Raw genomic sequence first — 21,469 nt, 5'->3', positions numbered from 1 at the left:
TGATGATGATGATGATGGTGGTCTTTGAGGCTCTTCTGTGCTGGTGGATATTATTGCAGGGTTTTGAGGGCAGCTGCCACAGACAGGAACTGTGGATCTCTCTGTTCTATGCTTGCTTCACTTGTCAAAAGCAGTTATAAATCCCCTTTTCTTTATAGGCTGACTCATCAGTGGCTGGGCTTCCAGCAGAGTAACAGGTTGGACTGTCAGGAAGATCACACACCAGTTGGACTGTCTCTCCAGTGAAATTGTTGTCTTGGACCAGTGCTGGGCTTGAAGTAAATGCTGTCTCGGCACACCAGAGACTCTCAGTGGGAGATGAGGGTTGTCTTTTCTCTTTCCATTCCAGTTTCCTTCACTCATTGCTTCTCGAGTTGCATGCCCCACCTTGGTATATACCAGCTGCTAATTCACTCGTCATGGTCTCTGCCTTCTCTCTTCTTCTAGCAAGATTTTATCGCTCAAAGATTGCTTTGCACTTAATTGCCACAGAGAACAGATTTCCCTCCACATCTAACTGTTTGTTCTTTCTGATACTTCCTATGTCTAGAGATATGGGTTCTTTTTAAACATAATGCTCTCCCCACCCCAAGTTGAAGAGCGCCACATTTTCCAGTCTTTCCCAGCCAGCACTAAAACATGCTAGAAGTTCCTATTCCAGAGTTTCAAGCAGGTGACATGTATTTCTTAGTGCAGAAGATGCCAGGAATTTGCAGGATAGGGTACTTCCAGATGAACTGGGTCTTCTTCCGCATGACTTCTGTCATGCAATTGTCCTGTTTCATACATAGCGAACAATGTGGGATTCCAGGATGGTGACATAAATAGACTAAGATTTCCATTTGATTGATTTAAGGCTTAATAAATAGAGAGCTGTATAAAGGATTGATTATTTGCTGTTTGCTTTGAACTGCAAGTCATAAAATGAAAGGATTCTGCAGCTGGCAGCACAAGATTAGTTTTGGACACAGTATATTTTCTATTTGAAGTTTCTATATCAACATACAGAAGACTGGTCAGGAAGACAATGTTTAAAACTAGCAATTCTTTTTATTTTATAGCAGATAACCCCATAGTGCCGAGCTTTCCCACCAATGTATTAAAACCCACTTGCCCAAGGCCAGGTTTGCTTTTATAAGAGCCACCACAGACAGGTTATCTGACTCTTTACTAACTACTATCCTGCATAGGGGCATGTTTTTGAATGCTCCCATCCCAGGCACCTAGCAGATATTTTGGGATTTTTGTTTTGACTAGTGGGAGATCCAAGGGGGACCTAAAAAATGCAGAACTGCCATTCTCATCTGCTAGAGATCATTTTGGGGCATTTGGTGTGAAAGAAGTCCAAAATGTGGGACCACATGCAAGCCATAGGCTACATTTTGCTCATCTCATCTAGGCTGCATCTGCACTGCAGAAATAATCCAGTCTGACACTACTTTAGCTGCCATGACTCAATAGTATGGAATTCTGGAAATTGTAGTATTGTGAGACATTTAGCCTTATCTGTCAGAGAGTTCTAGTGCCACAACAAATTACAGTTCCCAGAATTGTATAGCACTGAGCAATGGCAGTTAAAGTGGTGTCAAACTGGATTATTTCTGTAGTGCAAATGCAGCCTCAGTGATCCATCTAACTTTGTCTAATCTACTAATCCATCTGAGACTCCTAACAATCAGTAAAGTGAGCTATAATTAATACAGGTTGAGTATCATCTAAAATGCTCAGGACCAGAAGAGTTTCATATCCCCCCCCCCCAAATTTTGGACTATTTACATATAGAGAAATCTTGGAGATGGGACCCAAATCTAAACATTAAATTTATTTATGTTTCATATCCACCTTATATATGTAGACGGAAGATAATTTTATACAATATTTTAAATAATTTTGTTCATGAAACAAAACTTGAGTACACTGAACCATCAGAAAGCAATCACTATCACAGCCACTCACGAAAAAAGTTTAGAACATTTTTGGATTAGGGATAAAAAAAAACATATTAAAAACCACATTAATGTGAAAATGAGAATGCTAGTTTAAGCAACGCCATGTGTTCTTTCAAAATCTGAAATCTTGTCTTTATGTGTTGCTATGTTAACACAAAGTAGGGATGCCGTATTTTGTATTCATTGGAAACATCTCACAGCTGCAATCATGAACTGGTTAATTTGACTTGCTTTTACAGTATGTGTTGTTTACTGAATTTTGTATTCCCACCACTGCACCACTAGTAACAATAAAAGAATGAGATACTGTCTAGTTCTATATAAATACACAAACCCTAAATTACCCCAAAATGCACCAGATCCCATCTGATCTTGGAAGCTAAGCAGGGTCAGCTCTTGTTAGTACTAGAATGAGAGACTGCCAATTAATATCGTGTTGTGAGCTATATTTCAGAAGGAGGAACTGGCAAAACCACTTCTGAGTATTCCTTACCTAAGAAAAACCCTATGAAATTATGGTATCGCCATAAGTCGACAGATGACTTGAAGGCACATACACACAAAGTAACAGAAAGCTGCCTGGAAAAAATAGCAATCTATATTGAAGATCAGCAATTTGTGCTATTTCTAGAGAAGAAATTTGCATGGTTTAATGATTGACACACAATTGCTGCTTTAACCTCCAAACAAAATACTTTATCCAAGCTGTAAGAGGTTCCAGATCTGTCCAACTTGTACAAATCCTCATATCCAGTCAACATTATACCTTCAGTTTCAGCCAGCTCTGATCTCCCTCTGTTTGTTAAGCTTCAGGTTGCAGAACATGGCTCTTTCTCTACTTCTTCCACTCTCTGAGAAATCATCATCTTCTGAAGACAGAAATCTAGGTTCGCCTTAGGGTTGCCATATGTCAGTATGTTGTGGAGGCACACAACAACAGCAACAACAACAACGGTGTGTAGGTGTAGCCTTCCAATAACAACCTTAACTTTCCTTATTGTGAGTCATATAAATAAATAAAATCATCAGGAGTGAGAAGCAAGTTGCAGTAAGTCAGAGTCAAGCTGAAGGCACACAACAACAACAGCGTTTAAAATGTGAGGTAAGAAACTTTTATTAATGCAATCTTTTCTCAAAGCAGGGCTGGCTCATTTAAATCATGGTTTAAACCAAATGACTTTTAAAAACACAATCTTAAACAACTACTCACTTACAACAGGAAACATAACAGGGATGGTAATTCAGGGACAAGGCCTTGGCCCAAACCCAAATGGAAAATCTGTCCCACATCTATTGTGGGAACAATGTTATAGGAGTCAATAATATCACCCCCAACATTAGATGTTCATTTATTTGCTCCTCCTCCGATGTGATATATGCCATCCTATGTCAGCAATGCTCCTCTCACTTCTACTTAGTCTCTACACAAAAGGATAAATGGACACAAATCTGACATTAGCAATGGCAATGCCCCCAAATGAGTTGCAGTACATTTCAACCTTCCAGGATATACAGTGAGAGATTTACAGTTCACAGCCCTTGAACAAGGAAATTGCAAAGGAAGACTAGAAAGAGAAATAGCTGAATTAAATTATATTCACAAATTCCAATCCATTAGCAGAGGTATGAACAAAACAAGGGCTTTATGGTACACCACATGCATTAATACAAGAGTCCTCACTACTGCACATAATAACAAATGGAATCTTCTCAGAGAGTTTTGAATCCAGGGGAACTGACTTTTGATAAGCAAATTTATTGTTTTCACACATCAGCACTGACTGAGTACCGTAAAGTTGTGAAAGACCTCCATCATCTCACTCAGGCATTTGAAAAATGAGTGCAAGGGATATGATTTGCATCTTTCTAGCTTCCATTACATTCTATCTCACTCCCACAACTGTATAAATATGCTCTATACATGAGGCTTTCATACCAACCTATACTTCATCTGAAGAACTATATATTCATGAAAGCTCATGCTAAAATTTTAAAAAATAGTCTTAAAGGTGTTGCCACATTCTTTTTCCCCTCCCCTTCCCTTCCAGCTTTTTATGCTGCAAGGGACTAGCATGGCTACATCTTTGAAAACTACTCTATTGGATCTTAAAGGTATCTCCACTTGGGGGCAATCTTGCTAATGTTCTGAATTAGGATGTGATTCAAGCAGGGAAACGAGACTGATTGAATTATGGAAGTAAAGCATAACACTCGGCAAACCAGAAAGTGGAAGTGTTAAGTTGTGATTGCTAGCAGAAGGTTAACAGATGGTACAGTACCTGCAACAAAGTGTTGCTATGTAGCTTCCCAAACAACAGGAGTGTTCTTGTTCCTAACAGTAGAAAAAGAGCTACAGACAGAGCAAAAGCCTACATTCTGTTCATACAGCCATTGTCCACAGGAAACGCACCATAGGATGTGTGCAACTGCATCCTCCATCTCATGTTCCTCAGCAAATGATACACTTAAAGTAACCCATTGCCACACTGAATAGTAACCACTGATGCCTTATGAGGAGAGACGTAAGGAGCTGGGGATGTTTACCCTGGAGAAGAGATGGTTAAGGGGTGGTATGTTAGCCCTGTTTAAGTATTTGAAAGGATATCACATTGAGTATGGAGCAAACGTTTCTGCTGCTCCAAAGAACAGGATCCGGAACAATGGATGCAAGCTCCAGGAAAAGAGATTCCACCTCAACATTAGGAAGAACTTCCTGACAGTAAGGGCTGTTTGAGAGTGGAACACTCTCCTTTGTAGAGTGAAGGAGTCTCCTTCCTTGGAGGTCTTTAAACTGAGGCTGAATGGCTATGGAATTTATCAGACAAGAGAAATTGGAAGTATAATCCAATGGCAATCCGAACGCAATCATGGGGTTTAATGTTATTGCATGATAACCCACTACATGCAAATTTGGGCAATGGGAAGTCAGTCCAAACGCAATCAGGTGGTTTCACGTTATTGCGTGATAGACTGCCACATGCAAATTCGGGCAATGGCAAGCTATTTTCAGGCAATGGGAAGCCAGTTCGAACGCAATGCACATTCACGTAACTGCACCAAACTAGTGACTTTAAGTGAATGCGTTCTGGCCCCACTTTCTTTTCATGCGAATTTAAGAGAAATTCCTCCCGTTTGATAAACTCCTATCTGTTGGGAATGTTTTGATTGTGATTTCCTGGATGGCAGAGGTTTGAACTGGTTGGCCCTTGTGGTCTGTTCCAACGCTATGATTCTATGATTCTATACATAGAATCTTATAGAATTGGAAGGGGCTTCATGGGTCATGAACCCAACTCCTGCAGGATCTCCAGCTAAAGTATCTGCAACAGGTATCTTACCAGCATCTTTTTGAAGATGTCCAGAGAAGGAGATGACATTGCTTCTCTTGGCAATTGCTTCCATTGTCAACTCACTCTTAAATCATGTTTAGAAGTGGTTAAAGCCATTAGGCTTGGTCTCACTCTCTGGGACAGAGAACAGGCCTGTCCTCTCCTGTCTGTAACAGCCCTTGAGGTATTGAAAGAGCGCAAATCATGTCACCCCTCAGTCTTCTGTTCACCAAGCTGAATGTGCCCAGTTCCTTCAATCTTTACTCATAAGTTTTGTTTTTCATTCCTGTTATTATCCTCATTACCCTTCTCTGAACCTGCTCCAACTTGTCTATATCCTTCTTAAAATCAGGTGCCCAGAACTGAATATTACTTTGTCTAATTGAAGACTAGAATTTGTTTTTGCTTATAAATAAGTGCAGAGTTGGCAGTAGGAGGTCAAGTGTAAGCTGTTCTAAAGAGAGGTCTGACTTCCCACTAAACCATAAAACGCATTGAGGCTGCACCCGTACTGCAGAAATAAACCAGTCTGATGCCACTTTAACTGCCTTGGCTCAATGGAATTCTGGGATTTGTAGTTTTGTGAGACTGTTTAGCCTTCTCTGTCAGAGAGCTCTGGTGCCACAATAAACTATAAATCGAAGAATTCTATAATATAGAGCCATGGCAGTTCGAAGTGGTGCAAAGCTGATTTTTTTCTGCAGTGTGGATGCAGCCGCATGGGTGATCTTGGGGTAGGGTTGCCATAACCCGGCTGCAACCCGTGGGGCCTCGCTGCCCTCCTCCTCTTCCACCTCGCATGGCCGCGTGGAGGAAGAGGACGACAGCGAGGCCTTGGGCGGAGGAGGCGAAGGGGGAGGTGGCGCCTCCTGCGCGCGGCCGCACCACCCTCCCCGCCTCCCTGCGGCCCCGCGCCCTCTTTCCCGGCCTCCGCGGAAGCCGAGAAGGAGGGCAGGGCCTGGCAATCGCCAGCGGCCCCGCGCCCTCCTTCCCGGCCTCCTCAGAGGCCGAGAAGGAGGGCAAGGCATGGCGATCGCCAGCGGCCCCGCGCCCTCTTTCCCGGCCTCCTCAGAGGAGGATTCCCTTGCCGCTTGGGCTCCGCTCCCTGCCGTGATCGCGGCAAGGCCCAGGGCCCAGGCGGCGAGGGAAAGCCTCCCCTATTCAAATGTAGGACACACAAAAAATGTGTCCTACATTTGAAAATTTTGTCCTACATTTTTCCCGGTTCGGAGGTCCGGATGTATGGCAACCCTATCTTGGGGCAATTACACAAGCACACTCCTCTTGACCACAGGATTGTTGTAAGGTCAAAATGGGAAGGAGTGGAGGTATTTATGCTACTTGGAGCTCACCAGAGAAAAGGAATCCTACAAATATAAGTTATAAGATAAATATAAGTTATAAGATCCTGTCTTTCCACAAACTAAGCCCCAGGTGGGTCGAAAGACTGAGTTCAATGGAGGTAAAAGTTGTAGGACTGCAGTCATCCACCCAACTTTCCCTCTCTGTCATTACAATACTAACAAACCCAAAGCTGGTGCATCCACACTGCAGAAATAAAGCAGTCTGACACCACTTTAACCACCATGACTCCATCCCACAGAAACCTGGGATTTATAGTCTGGGGAGGCAGGCACCAAAGCTCTCTGACAGTCTAGGCCGAATGCCTCCACAAACTACAAATCCCAGGATTACACAGGATGGAGCCATGACAGTTAAAGCAGTGCCAAACCACTTTATTTCTGCGGTGTGGAAGAGCTGGCCATCAAGGGATCGGGCTGAACAAGCAGCACAGCCCTAGAGGAGCCATTTTTGGGGAGGAAGGGGGTTTAAGTTTAAATTAAGCCATGGGCAGGTTTACTCTTATCTATCTCATTGTTTGTATTCACAGCGCTGTGCAAATCTACAGCGCTATATAAATAAAGCATAATTAATCGAATCCGTGAATAATCAAAGCCGCAAATATGGAAGGATGAGTGTACAGTATTGCTTCCCTTGATGTAGACACTATATTTCTATTGATGCAGCCTTAAATCGCATTGGCCTTATTAGCTGCTGCATGACACTCTGGACTCATGTTCAACTTGTGGTCTGTTTGGGACTCCTCCTAAATCCCTTTCACAGACTCCACAACCAACTCCAAACTCTGTTGTTGAATGGCAAAGGCCTCTCAGGGGGTAGATGAATATGCAAAGAGGGTTAGTGTCTGGGACTGATGACTGAGGGACACTTTATCTCAATTTCAGGTGGTAAGTTTGGAAGGGTGTGTCGGGGAGCCTTCGTAGAGATGCCGGAATAGAAAAGGAGACCACAAAACCGACCCGACCTCTAGAGAAAAGGAGGCGAGTTGCGCGAAGGTGCGCATGCGCGTCGCTTTGCACCCTGGGAGATGTAGTCGGATATCCTCCTTTGCTGTTTGAAGGCCGGAGCAGGAAGCGAGGGGAGAGAAACTACGACTCCCAGAATGCAAGGCGGCGTGCTCTTGCCCAGCCTTCCCTATATGAATGACTAACCCACAACGTGTTGTCACTCTCATGAGCGGCGAGGCTTGGGAGGGCGGCTCTATTCGGCCCCTCCGGACCCGCGGTGCTTCTGCTTCCGAGTTCCGGGCGCGTTCTGACTCCGAAGCGAGGCACGTCTGAACCCTCCTCCGACGCGTGTCTTTTCCCTCCCTTTTCCCATTGCTTTCTTCAGTCTGGAAGCTGCTTTCACTGGAGTTCTGGGTCCTTTAGAAGGAAGTAAGTTTATTTTTGTGGGTTGCTGTTGTTTTTCTTCCTTTGGAGGGATATGGTTTCAGGGAGGCATCCAGACTGGAGAAATAACCCGGTTTGGTGCCGCTTTAACTCTTCTGTGGCTCAAGGGCTATGGAATTCTGGGAGTTGGAGTTTGTTGTGGGGCTCTGGGCCCCACAACAAACTCCAACTCCCAGAATTCCATAGCAGAGAACCAGACAAAAGTTAAAAAGGTACCAAACCGGGTTATTTCTCCAGTCTGGATGCAGCCTTTGAAACTTTTCTGGGCCTGAGTGCTAGGGGATCCTGGGAATTGTAGTTTATTCTGCCACTAGAGCTCTCTCTCACACAAAACTACAGTTTCCCAGAATCCTCTAGCATTGAGCCAGGGGCAGTTAAAGCAGTCTGGAACTGGATTGTTTCTGCAGTGTGTTTTGGATCCTTTTGAGACTCTTAAAAGGAAGAAGTTGGGAGTGTGAGCTTTTTTGGTAGGCTTGAGCCTACTTCCTCAGATGCATTTGGTGCCCTGGAAAGCCCTAGGGTTCCCCCTCCACTAAATATATCTGAGGAAGAAGGGTCAAGTCTACCAAAGCTCATGGGAAGGGGGTTCAGGTCTACCAAAGCTCAGTGGAAGTAGGTTCAAATCTATCAATGCTCAGCTCATGCTAAGTAGGCTCAAGTCTACCCAAAGTTCATGCAAAGTAGGTTTATGCCTACCAAAGTTCATGCTAAGTAGGTTCAAATCTAATCAAAAGTTCATGCAAAGGAGATTCAGGTCTACCAAAGCTCATGAGAAGTAGGTTCAAGTCTGCCAAAGCTCATGCTAAGTACTGTATGTTCAGGTCTGCCAAAGCTCAGCTCATGCAAGGTAGGATCAAGTCTACCAAAGCTCATGCGAAGTAGGTTCAAATCTGTTAAAGCTCATTCGAAGTAGGTTCAAGTCTACCAAAGCTCAAGCTAAGTAGGTTCTTGTCTACAAAAGCTTAGCTCATGCTAAGTAAGTTCAGGTCTACCAAAGCTCATGCTACCAACTTCTTTCTTTCAGTGATCTCAAAGGTGCTGTAAGAAGATCCCTTTGCATACAGAACTTCCAGACTTACACAGCTAGGTCTTTATTTCTATCACTTTACAAAATCTAGCCTGGTCTGCTTCTGTCTCCAGTTCTGTTCAGTTCAGTTCACGTCTTTAATTCCTTTCTTTTGGTCCTGATTTATGGATCCACTCTGTCAGTGGTTCCCAACCTTTTCTATTCCCCACACCCCTAAGATACTTGCGTCCCCTCTACAAAAGTAGTATCACACCTGAGTTGAAAGACTTAACTATGTTAATCTAGAAAATGAGTTTGCAAAGGGATCTTTAGCTCCTTTGAGACTAACTGGTAACATGAACTTGCCCTAGGTTTTCCATTCCACCAAATGCATCGGAGGAAGTAGACTCAGGTCTATGAAAGCTCATGCTATTGGCTCCTTTCTTTCAGTTAGTCTCAAAGGTGCTGCAAGATCCCTTTGCTTACTTATTTTCCAGACTAACACAGCTGTGTCTTTGAATTCAAATGTGATAATTACTTTTGTAGGGGAGCGCGGACATTAATCAAACATTTCAAAGGGGTGTGAGGCATAAAAAAGGTTGGGAACCACTGATAGAGTGGGTCCATAAATCAGGATGATTTAAAGAAGTGAACTGAAAGAAACTGGAGGCAGAAGAAGTACACCAGGCTGCTCTTTAAAAGTGATAGAAATAAAAGACATAGTTCTCTTAGACTGGAAAATCAGTTTGCAAAGGGATCTTGCAGCCCCTTTGAGACTAACTGAAAGATAGAAGTTGGTAGCTTTCCTAGACTTGAGCCTACTTAACATGAGCTGTCCTAGACTTAAGCCTGCTTCCTCAGATGTGTTTGGAGTGGAAATAACTCCACCAAATGCATCTGAGGAAGTAGGCTCAAGTCTAGGAAAGCTCATGCTAACAATTTCTTTTAGTCTCAGAGATACTGCAATATCCCTTTGGCTACTGATTTTGAAAGTGAGTTAACAAAAGTGAAGATAATGTGATCTCATCTAGTGGATGTCTCTTCTCACTCCCCACCCTGGCACTTCCTCCCAACTACTATTATTTCTGCCAGGAACCTGGAGGATAGTTGGTACAGTTTGTAGCAGTTAAATGGGCACACAGTGCTTCTGCCATTATCACAGGGAGAACAAAGTGCATAGTGTCCATTGGCTTCTCCCAGCCATTTACAGTATGCATTTCAGTTTACTTTTTTGGCATCCCTGAGCCTTTCCTTTGAGGGCAAAGTTGCAATGCAGCCCTGGCCATGGTTTGCCTTTTGGATGGGCTCGACTTTGAATGAAAATCCGAAAGAATCTTTCAAGAGGCAGCTCAGGTTGAAAATGTATGTTGTTTTACTTTTTGAACAAAAAAGGGCCATATATACTAATGACCAGAACATAATGACAAACATACACAAAATTTGAAGACACCAACATTACTAATCTATTCATACATCACAAGTCTTTCTTTAGTTGACTATTGAGGTTTCCTTACACACTCTTATTATCCCTTTATATCTACAGTGTAACTTATTAATTTCCATCTTTACACCTAATATATACAAACCTAAAACATTATTTAAGATATATTCGTATTCATACTTACACCAGAAAATGTACTTTTATATTTCTTCTCCCCTCGAAAAGTACCCTTTCCAAAAAGTTTTCGATAAACTTTTCTTTTTCTCCTTATAAACCATATAATATAGATAATGTAAATGAATTATTTTTCTGTAACGTGGCTATCGCCTCTGACTGTGGGATAAGCCTGCTAGTGTAGTGTAGTGTCACACTTACATCCTCAAGTCAAACAAAAAGTTGGGTTTATGGACGCAGTGACAGGATAATATTCCACAATATTGGCTTCTGTTATTGGTGGGAGAGGATCCCGTAGCACTTTATGAATGTAGCCTGCCACAATAATGTTGTGGTAAACATGTGGTATTTTGGATTAAAGCAAAATACAGAGTGACTCATTGGTTAGATAATGCTGTTTTTAAGTGGTAAAGCTGTCACAGATTGCAGACAGTTTACCTGAAGGAGTGTCTCCTCCCATAGCTACTAATATAAGGTTCTCTTCTAGATGCCCGCACCAGATGAAGTAGGCAGGCAGAGAGGAGTTTTTCAGCAATGGCATCCCATCTGTGGAATCCTGTTTCCAGAAAGTCTTGTGTAGCACCTTGTTCCTGCTGTCTTTAATCAAAGTTTAAGTTTTGGTTGAAACCTGTTACTGTTACACTAGCTAAATAACTTGGCTATCAAGTAGTGTGGAAGTGTAGTAAGTAGAAGGGAATGTCGTGCATACAAAATCCATGACATGGCTTCTCCAGGTTATGCTATGTTTAAAATAAAACTTATATTGTATATTACAGCCACCATGTGGCTATTACTGTAATTTTCTTGGCTGTTAATGTGTCATTTTATGGGGTAGCCATGTTAGTCAGTTGCAAAAATAAAATAAAATTAATGCAGCTTCCAAGACTAACAGCCTTTTTTATGACATAAGCTTCATAAACTCCACTCCACTCAGACAACGTGAGTTGTAGTTCATGAAAGTTGATTACATTATCACTTAGACCAAGATCGTGTGGCATGTAGGGTAACAATATTCTGGATGATGTTACAGTTGTCATTCTGGGATGTATCAGTTACTGTTCTGGATTGTGGGGCAGATTACCCTTCACACTATAGGTGAATGGGTAGATGCTTGCAAAGTCTCTGACAGTGCAAAGAAAAATGTCTGATGTGTGCCATTAAACATTAAAGTCACCATATGCAGTGATTCTCAACCTCTGGTCCTCCAGATGTTTTTAACTTCATCTCCCAGATTCCCTTATCGTTGGCCATACTAGCAAAGGCTTCTGGGTGCTGACGTCCAAAACAGCTGGAGGATCAAACATAGAGGCAGACATTTCATGGGGCCGTGTCCTGTGGCATGAGGCAGGGAGGTGGAGGTGCATACCTGGTGTCACCTGGTGCTATCTTCACCCCTGTGCCCACCTAGTGATGCTACTGCCTTGGATGCACCCATATTGCACAAATAATCTAAGTTCAAACCACTTTAATTGCCATGGTTCAGTGCTGTAGAATTCTGGGAATTGTAATCTGTTACAGCGATGGCTAGATGTCTCACAAAACTACAGTTCCCAGAATTCCATAGCATTGAGACATGGCAGTTAAAGCAGTGTTAAACTGGATTATTTCTTCAGTGTGGATACAGACCTTAAGTGGGGATTCAAACCCTGGTCTCCTGAGTTGTAGTCCAACACTGAAACCGCTACACCAAACTGACTCATGGAGGCATTTATCGCAGTTTTATCAGGTGTGTTGTTAGTCATTGTTCACTGGAATACCATATAGTATAAACTACATATAACACCTATCTTAATGGATACCAATTCAGATTCAATCTGAATTCAAGGTGCTTGAGACCTTGCATTTAAGGCTGTAAACATCTTGGGACTGCCATACTTGAAGAAGCATATCTCCATATATATATATCTGCCCAAGAACTAGGATTTGTGTCCTATCAGTGGGAGCATATGGGAGAGGGCCTTCTAAGTTGTAGCACCCCAAAAGTGGAATGCCCTCTCCAGATCCAGCTAGTTGGTTTCTTTCTGATGCCAAACCAAAACATGGCCTTTGGGGACTAATTTATTTTGAAATAGACATATACATGGTTTTAAATTATTGTAGCTTTTAAACTTCGTTTAACTGTTGTCTTGTTTATTATGTCTTTATCTTGTTTAAATTATTTGTGGTTTTGATCTGGAAGTATTTTAAAGTATATGTTGTCAGCCTCTGTTATGGTTTCCACGTATGGGGCATCTCGTATTCAGGGATTGAAAATCTTGTCCCCTCTGGGAGCAATATGGGACACCACAAATCCTTACTTTTTCAACCCAGTGAGAGCAGGAAAAATGGGGGGCAGTTATGTTCACAACAGACCAGTTCTGACCATTTGTTATGCAGCAGAAGGCTTGAAATTGCAAACCAAATGCTACAGAGTCTTTTGCAAGTCTGACTGGTGCCCAGAATTCCTGCTCTTAGATCTTGAGGCCCAGGCACCTGAAGAAAATGAAACTTGAGGCAGGACTTGCATTGGCCTGCCTCATGTGTCTTGGCCAGTTTTGAGTTGGCCTAGCAAGCAGAAGAACTGCCCTTCCTTGCTGTGTAGAAAAACCAGCAATCTTAGCCTTTGTTTATCAGAGGTAGTACACTTTTGTACATCGGGAAATGCAAGATGGAGGGTTCATTTGCATACCACACATGTCTTGCTGGCAGACTTCCCATAGGGAGCCGGTTGGCCTGCTCTGTGAGCCCAGTGCTGAACTGCTATCGGGGCCTGTTATCTGATCCAGCTGTACTTTTGTTCTTTCTGTGGAGTACCACACTTGACCCCAGTATCTCTCCATATGTTGACACCATATGTGTTCATTCCTCTTGCACAATTATGCAGGTTCCTTGATTTACTTGGTGTGCCCCTGACAGATTTAATGTGAGATCAGCCTTTGTTTTGTTTCTTAAGCATGATCTTCTTCAGATGATGATGAATTCTAGTCCAACAGGTTCTACAGTGACAGGAAATAACATAAAACTGATTACATCAGCTAAGAGTCCTGGGAAGAGTTAGTTTGATGGGAAGCCAGATTGATGGGATGGTAATTCCAGCATCTGATTTGTCTCTGGTTTACATTAGTGCTTGTCAAGTGCTTGTCACTGTCTCAAAACCAGTGTGGCTGGTGCAACAACTAAATCTAGTTTGTGGCTCCAGGTGATTTAGTGTCTCAGAAAATGAATTTAAAGGTCAAATGTTCATGGTTAATGAATTTTTAAGAGCATGGAAGCGTGTCTGTCCGATTGTATAGCAAGAGAGAAGAGAAGACACTAATATTATACTGATTTGTTTTTAAATAAGAATGAAGTAAATATGTAGTAAGCAGTGCTTGCCTGGTACATTTCATGTTGTGTTTTTGTAAAAGAGCCAAAAATCTGTTTTCAGGACGGGTACTCTAAGGCAGGTTGCAAAACGTTTCTCATCTGTTTTGCACATGAATGTGTGCTCTACAGTTCCACACATTTTTAAGGAGGAAAATGTGTTCGATATGATTAGTCATGATGTCCATATATTATCTCCAGTACTGGAATATGCCTGTTTCTGAATGCCAGTTACCCCAGAACATGGGTATGGAATATATTTATGTCCTGCTTCTCTTAGGCATCTAGTTGGACACTGTGTGGACAGAATGCTGGACTAGATAGACTTCTTGTGTTCATACATTAATTTGTTCTAAAAACCCTTGAAGTCTAAATACCAAATAACCTCTCCCTTATTCCAGTGGTGGTGGAATCCAAACCACTTAATAAATAATATAATAATAAAACTTTTATTTGTATAATGCTTTTCTGCCAGATCAAAGCGGTTCACATATGTCACGATATAGCACATCAACAATTACAAATAATACAATAAAAAAATTTAAAACAACATATTAAAACAGTCGGGCCATCAGATGATCTTGATCTATTAGGAAATACTTTCTCTACAACGAGCCGGGAGGGTATGCTACCCGGAAGAGATAGGTTTTCAATGCCTTCTTGAAGGCTTCCAATATAGGGCGAAGTAGCAGTTGATAAAAGAAATATTTCACATGTATTACAAATGAATCCATTATAGAAACTTCATAAGCCTGTGTCATGGTCACAGGTGAGATTGGTGGTGGAAAAACCAGGCACTGGAGTAACTTCACATTTCAAAACTAGAAATACAACACTATCAAATACAATGTGTACCTTACAATTTCAGTGCTTTGATTAATTTCAAATTTGATTACTCTTACTGAATTAATCATTGTGTGGTACAATAAGATATTATCTAAATGTTACTTTTGTTTTTAAAATGCAAAGTAGATCAAAAACACATTAAGAAATATATGATTAAATGAGTTCAAAGTGTTGTTCACAATACTCTGCATACTGTCCCCTATCTGCAGAGAAATTAGAGCCATTAAAACCCTGAATACTTAATCTTCTACAGATGAATAGTTAAAGTGTAGAATTTAGCTATTAAGTTCTATTATTTACTAATCAGTAGTTGCAAAAATATGGTGCTGGAAATAGATCATAATTATTACTATACATTCTACAAAAGGATTGTAATGTTTTTGAACACTAATCTTTTTACAGTCTTGTTTTCTATGATAAAAAATAATCTGAAACACTGGCATTGCAAAAAGCGGATGCTGTCTGTGCAGAGTGTTGAACAGAAAACTATGAGAGGGATATAAAGGTCTTGAGGTCTCCATATCACATTTCGTATTTCTTAGAGTTTTTCTTTTCTTCTTTTTACACTGTCCCTTAACCAAGTGCTCAGGATGCCATACACCAAAAGTGGGTAACTTCCCATTCCATCATCCTTCACCATTGGCAGTATTTGCTGGAGCTGATGGGAGTCGTAATCCAACATCTGGAAGGCCCCATATTTACCACCCCCAAGGCCCTCCAATGTAGGCTATTGGGGTCCTCCAGATACCATCTATGTGACTGTAAATCAACCTCATTTATAAGAGGAAAGTAGATTTTGGGGCCAAAATTAGGGATTTTGATATGACCTGTGGATATGTTGTGGATAAAACTTAGGGGCATGTAACAAAGGATGTAAAAGACAAAACAAAGCAAAATAAACTTAGAAAATTCTGGCAGTCATAACTGTGCTCCCCTAAAGGCTGGATGGATGAGGAGGGAACTACAGTAAACTTTGGCTGTGTAATGTGTGCAGGAGATGACCAACCACAGGCAGGGCTAAGAAAGCACACAGATGTCAAAAAGGATGAAAAGGCAAGACAAAGCAAAAGGCAACTTAGGGGCTAAACCTTTAAAGCCCTAAATGGCTTGGGTCCAAGCTATCTCAGAGACCGCCTCTTCCCATACAATCCTCCCTGCGCTCTCCGGTCCTCTGGGAGGAACTTGTTGCAGCCTCAAAAATCGAGGCTTGTGGCGAGCTCCTGGAGGGCTTTTTCTGCTGTCGCCCCCAGGCTCTGGAACGACCTGCCAGATGAGATCCGTCAATTAACATCTTTGGACAGCTTCAAAAAGGCTGTCAAGACGAATCTCTTCAGGCAGGCCTTCCCAGACTGAAATATCCCGGCCTCAGGATCTCCCCCCTCCTCAATAATGTCTCCAAATCCCCCTTTTTCTTTCTTTAGAACTGAAGTTGCAGTGGTTTATTGGTTGGTTTTATTTTGTTTAATTTATTGTTGGTTTAACTAGTTATTGTGGTTTTAAATTAGATATGTAGTTTAATAAATTTTTAAGGGGGGAGGGAAATATATTGTTTTTATGCTGTATGTTATTTTAATGTTGTAAACCGCCCGGATTGGTTCACCACAGGGTGGTATATAAATAAAAAATTATTATTGTTATTATTATTACTAAACAGACCAGCTTAAAGCGCCAGCGTGAAGGCACAGCATTTTGATGCCATGAGCCCAACCACATGGCAGGGGTGTTACGGCACTCCATTGGCGCAGCGTTTAGACACGCTGCACCAACGGAGCGCCAAAAAGCCACCGCCACAGCAGCAAGGCTACTATTTGCTGGTGCTAAAAGGAGTCGTATTTTGCCTTTCTTTTTAGTGCCAGCAAAGTGCTGGATCGGGGCCACGACATGCAGTTGCCGTAGCCCCGATGCAGTGAGGCAAAAGACCAGCGGGACATGGCTCCAAAGGGGTGATCTGTTTTGCCCCTCAATAGCGATTATAGCCTTTAATTTTGATATGATTACTTTGCCTGATTTTAACCCAGAAAACCTGGCAAACGTCCACAGCTGTGTCTTATTCAAATCATTCAAAGCCCAATTCTTCTTGGTGCTCCTTAGAGGGGAAGCACCTAAGAGCTGTCACTGCCACCGTTTTTCCATCCAGGTATTCAAAAAATCAGAAGTGGCACCATCACAGAGAGAAAGGGTCGGTGCTTCTTTTAGGTGTTCCTAGGACAGACTAAGCTCTTGCCTTTTGCCACTCTGTTCCTTTTTTGTATATAACAGTCAAATTATAGTACTCACTTTGACCCATGGATAAGTTGAACCAGGTTTTGGGGGTCCGTTTACTGAATAAACTTTCTAGCATTATACACGCGTACAAGTCTTTGTTTCAGATTTTCAACTCCCATGATTCTTCACCATTGGCTGTCCTGGGCTGGTAGGGAAATTTTGCTTCAAACATCTTGACAACTGGATTTACTTACCCTTGTCATACATGGTCTGTCCTTCTTCAGCTTTTGTTCTAATAACAAACTTGGTAGACTGAGGGATGATAAGGCCAAGAACCTGAGGTCACCTAGTAAGCTTCATTGAAGAGGGGGCTTATTGAACCCTGCTCTGAATTCATTTATTCAGAATAACTACTCCTACCCACCCCCATTGATTCATACAAAACCGCTGATTGGTAAGATTTTAGCTTTTTAGAAAATGTTGCAGCTCCAGCAACTTTTCACAAACTATGTTGGATTGACTCCTCCAATTGTCCCAGTGCTTATACTGTACTGTAACTGTTAATATCCATTGAGACAATACAGTGGGGATCAACTGTTCACTTTCTGCTAATTCTAATTGTGCTTATGCATGTGATATTCAAGTATGCAAAGGCATACAGCTACCCTCTATTGGTAAATGTGAATGCATGCACTGGGGCCATTCAAATGAAAGTAAATGGGGAAAGGGAGAGATCTACAATGAAAGATAATCATTGTACTTCATTGCTTCACGGACAAGCTTGATTGATATTTTGTTGTTGCTAAAACAAATGTTTTGAAATAAATGGTTGAAAATATTACACATAAGCATGAATTTTATAGTGCTGCTTACTACTCAGCATTTAAAGATATTTCCCTCTCTGTGGACTTTAAAAGTTGTATAAATGTGAGTAAGGTTAGATTTTCTTCCTGCTTGTGCCCAGGTCTGAATGAAGAAGGTTCTAAGACACAGCAAATCAATACTCAGCATTTGTGATTTGTGCCAGAAAGAGACATTTTTCTATCTACACCTTTCCTTTTAACCAAAAGCAGTCTCTGGAGGTTAAGTCTGTGACTATTCTTCTTTTGAAATTAACTGCACTTTAGTTCATTCCTCTTTGTGGATAATAATATGTAATTTTGGATCCTGATTGCATTATTCCGTTTCGTAAATACATTTTCTTTTAAAAATAAAAAAAATCTAGATATCTCACAGATAAAATACAGTCAGCCCTACTTATCCACAGATTTTTTTATCTGCGGATTCAAGCATGCACAGCTTGAAAATACTCAAAAAAACCTCGATTTTGCCATTTTATATAAGGGGGACCATTTTGCTATGTCATTATATTTAATTGGACTTGAGCATCCACAGATTTTGTTATCCATGGGGGGATCTTGGAACCAAACCCCAGTGTATAACAAGAGTCCACTGTAAATTCAAATGATTCCATTGTGTCTACCTGAAAATATATGCTCAGATATGCTCATGAGAAGAGCAATGAGAGTATTTCTTGAACTGAAGAACAGAGAGAAGAAGATTCAGTATAATCCCACAGTATTATTCACAGTTAGTACCTCCCCAGGCAGTATTTTGGATATATACTTAAGTAGCTCATCTTGCATTTAATGGTTCCCATCCATAGAAACTCCAGTTTCCTTGTAGACCATGTAGCCTAGAGTATATACATAGCTTAAACAAAAACAATACAGGAGTACCCATAGTGTTTTCATAGATTGCCATGCATAGGAAACCACTGATGAATGGCCACACATAACTAGGTGTGCTGCAACAAAATGCTGAAGTTAGAATGCAAATAAATTATTCATCCAAAGTGTACCAACAGACTGTCTGAGTTGCAGTGCTAAATAAAGCTTTCAGAAGAGAAGAAAAATATCACTATGACTAGCTTTATTTACATTCTGCCTTTTTCTCAAGATAGTGACTCAAGGCAGCTTACGAATAAAAATTATTACACTGTATTTAAAATTTAGAAAAACAACAACGTTAAAATACCATTAAATGATTAATGGTATTAAGACAATTTAAAAACAGTACAGTTGAAAGCAATGCAGTTCTTAAAAACCATTTTCTTTAAAGCTTTCATTTCTAAAAGCCTACCAGGATTTTTTTTTTCAATTCCTCACTTTCCTGCAGAAGGGCGTCAAGGAGTGGACCATTCTAGCCTTCTTAGAATGGAGGGAATCCCAGAGCCTTGGGGCAGCCATCAAAGAAGGTCTTATCTGGTGTCCCCACCAAAGGTAGCTGTGAAGATTGTAGGACTGAAAGAAGGGTCTCTCCTGAGGATCCAGGGGCCTGGACAGGCTCATATAGGGAGGTATGATCTGTCAGACTGGACCTAGGCCATATAAGCCTTTATAGGTCATAACCAGCACTTTGGATTATACTCAAAAACAGACTAGCAGCCTGTTGGTGTAGGAGAGTTCTATGGTCCTTAAATACAGTCCCAGTTAATACTGCGGTTGCAGTTCTTTGTGCCAAGTGATGTTTCTGAACACTCTTGAAAGGCAGCCCCATGCAGAGTGCAGTACTGTACATCAATCCAGATGGGATGTAACCAGGGCATGTGTCACTGTGGCCAGGCATCTTCAGTATAAACGTTTTGAACATCCTGTACATGAGTGAGAACTGGATGCCTTATGCAAAGCTCATAAATGATACCTGGAGCACTATAGCACCTGCCTCTTATCTTACTCTGTGACTCGTATTCAGAGGGGAACGTGTTCAGGCTCATGCTCATCAAGCCTCAAGGCACCCACAGGTCCTTCTGGGCAGTTTCACACTGTGTTGTTTGATGGGTTCTGAAAGTATTGAAAACAAAGTTAGAAACTTAGCCTGGTGTTCTTGCCATACCTACTGGCTGTGCAATTGCTTTAGTGCATGCTGAGACAATCTGTCTCTATTTCCCTTTACTGGTCTGCTTAGTATTTGATAATGCCAAGATAGTTCCTTATTTTAAGACTGGGTATTAAGATTATAATCTATGGGCAAATCCACACTGCAGTTTGAGACTGCTTTAACTACTGCTGACTCAATGCTGGGGAATTCTAGGAACTGTAGTTTAGTGAGAGACTTAGCCTTCTCTGTTAGAGAGCTCGGGTGCCAAAATAAACTATAATTCCCAGAATTCCCTAACACTGAGCCAGGGCAGTTTGCAGTCTCAAACTGGATTATTTCTGGAGTGTGAATTGGACCTATATCTGATTATGAACAATTGTTAAAAACTTGAAACCTCTTTTTTCTGCTGTAACTTTTAAGATGGTGAATATGGGAAACTCCTGATCAGATTTTATTTTTTCTTCAATATATCTTTTTCCCTCTCTTTCTTCTGATCGCTGAGCCTTGTAATTTAAAATAGCTACACTTACCATTCTTTTCCCTTGGAAGTAGGGAACACCTTCCCATTGCATTTGTACATTTATTAAATTTATATCCCATCCTCCTGCTTCCTCCATGGCATTCATGTTGGTTGAACTCAGAAAAATCCAAATGAAAATGATACAATGACAGCATTTTTAAAAGGCAATTAAAATTACCACAATACAGATGTAAAAGAAAATAACAGGACTCATTAACACCTAGGTTAAGTGGCAAAGGCCTGTCTGAATATGAAAAACCTTGCCTGCATATGGAAAGACTGTAAAAAGTCTTTCCACTTGTAGCCAGCAGTAAAAGCTGACTGGCATCAATGCTCCACTTAAGGGTTTGGTAACTTCAGTGGGTCCAGGGGCCTTCAAAGATTATATAGATTGTGAAAACAAGATTTCCAGTACAGGGTTTATCTTGGTTTCCCAGAAAAAATGTCCCCGGTAAGCAAAACCAGTCTTGTGGACCACATTTCCTAGGAAAGCACCTTGCTTGTCCTCACTCTGCTTTTAAAAACCAGCTGGCACACCTGAACAAAATGTAGACAGTGCTCACATGAGAATTGGCCAGGCTGCAACTTCAAGTATAGGTACACAGAGATAATACCTCATGTTATCCATCTCCCCATTTCTCTCTGTAACACTAAAGGTCCAAGGTTTCTCTAACATTGGCCCTCTCCAGACGGGCCCTGTGCAGCATGTCCATGACGTGCTAAGGTTGCCTCAGAGTGGTGCATGCACACCCCCCACAACCCTAGCACGTTGTGCACACGCCGCCGTTACGCAGCGCCTTACACACAGCGTGCGTAACCATTATGTCGCAGCTGAGCTCGTTTTCTGCTGCATGGCTGCACTGTGCAATTTGTATGCAGTGGCACAGCTGGGCAGCAGAGAGAGGTGCTGAGGAGGCGCTTCTTCTGGGCGGTCTGTACTCCGCCATTGTCAAAATTCAATAGATGTGCACTTAAGTTATTGGGTTCACTAGAATCCTCCTTGTCCTAGGTTGTAATCATACAT

The 21,469-nt window shown here is 41.6% G+C and overlaps 1 protein-coding gene across 1 annotated transcript in view; it reads left to right on the top strand.

Moving 5' to 3' along the window:
• The first annotated feature begins 7,794 nt into the window (after positions 1-7,794).
• The window catches only part of TRABD (TraB domain containing), a 40,769-nt gene continuing 27,094 nt past the window's right edge, over positions 7,795-21,469 (top strand). Inside the window, exon 1 of the mRNA XM_042469549.1 lies at positions 7,795-8,016. The gene's annotated coding sequence lies outside the window, so the exon portion shown is untranslated. The remainder of the gene's footprint in view (positions 8,017-21,469) is intronic.

The sequence above is a fragment of the Sceloporus undulatus genome, chromosome 5 (assembly GCF_019175285.1).
Source record: "Sceloporus undulatus isolate JIND9_A2432 ecotype Alabama chromosome 5, SceUnd_v1.1, whole genome shotgun sequence".
In the NCBI taxonomy this organism is placed as follows: domain Eukaryota; kingdom Metazoa; phylum Chordata; class Lepidosauria; order Squamata; family Phrynosomatidae; genus Sceloporus; species Sceloporus undulatus.
This window is presented reverse-complemented; position numbering and strand designations above follow the sequence as displayed.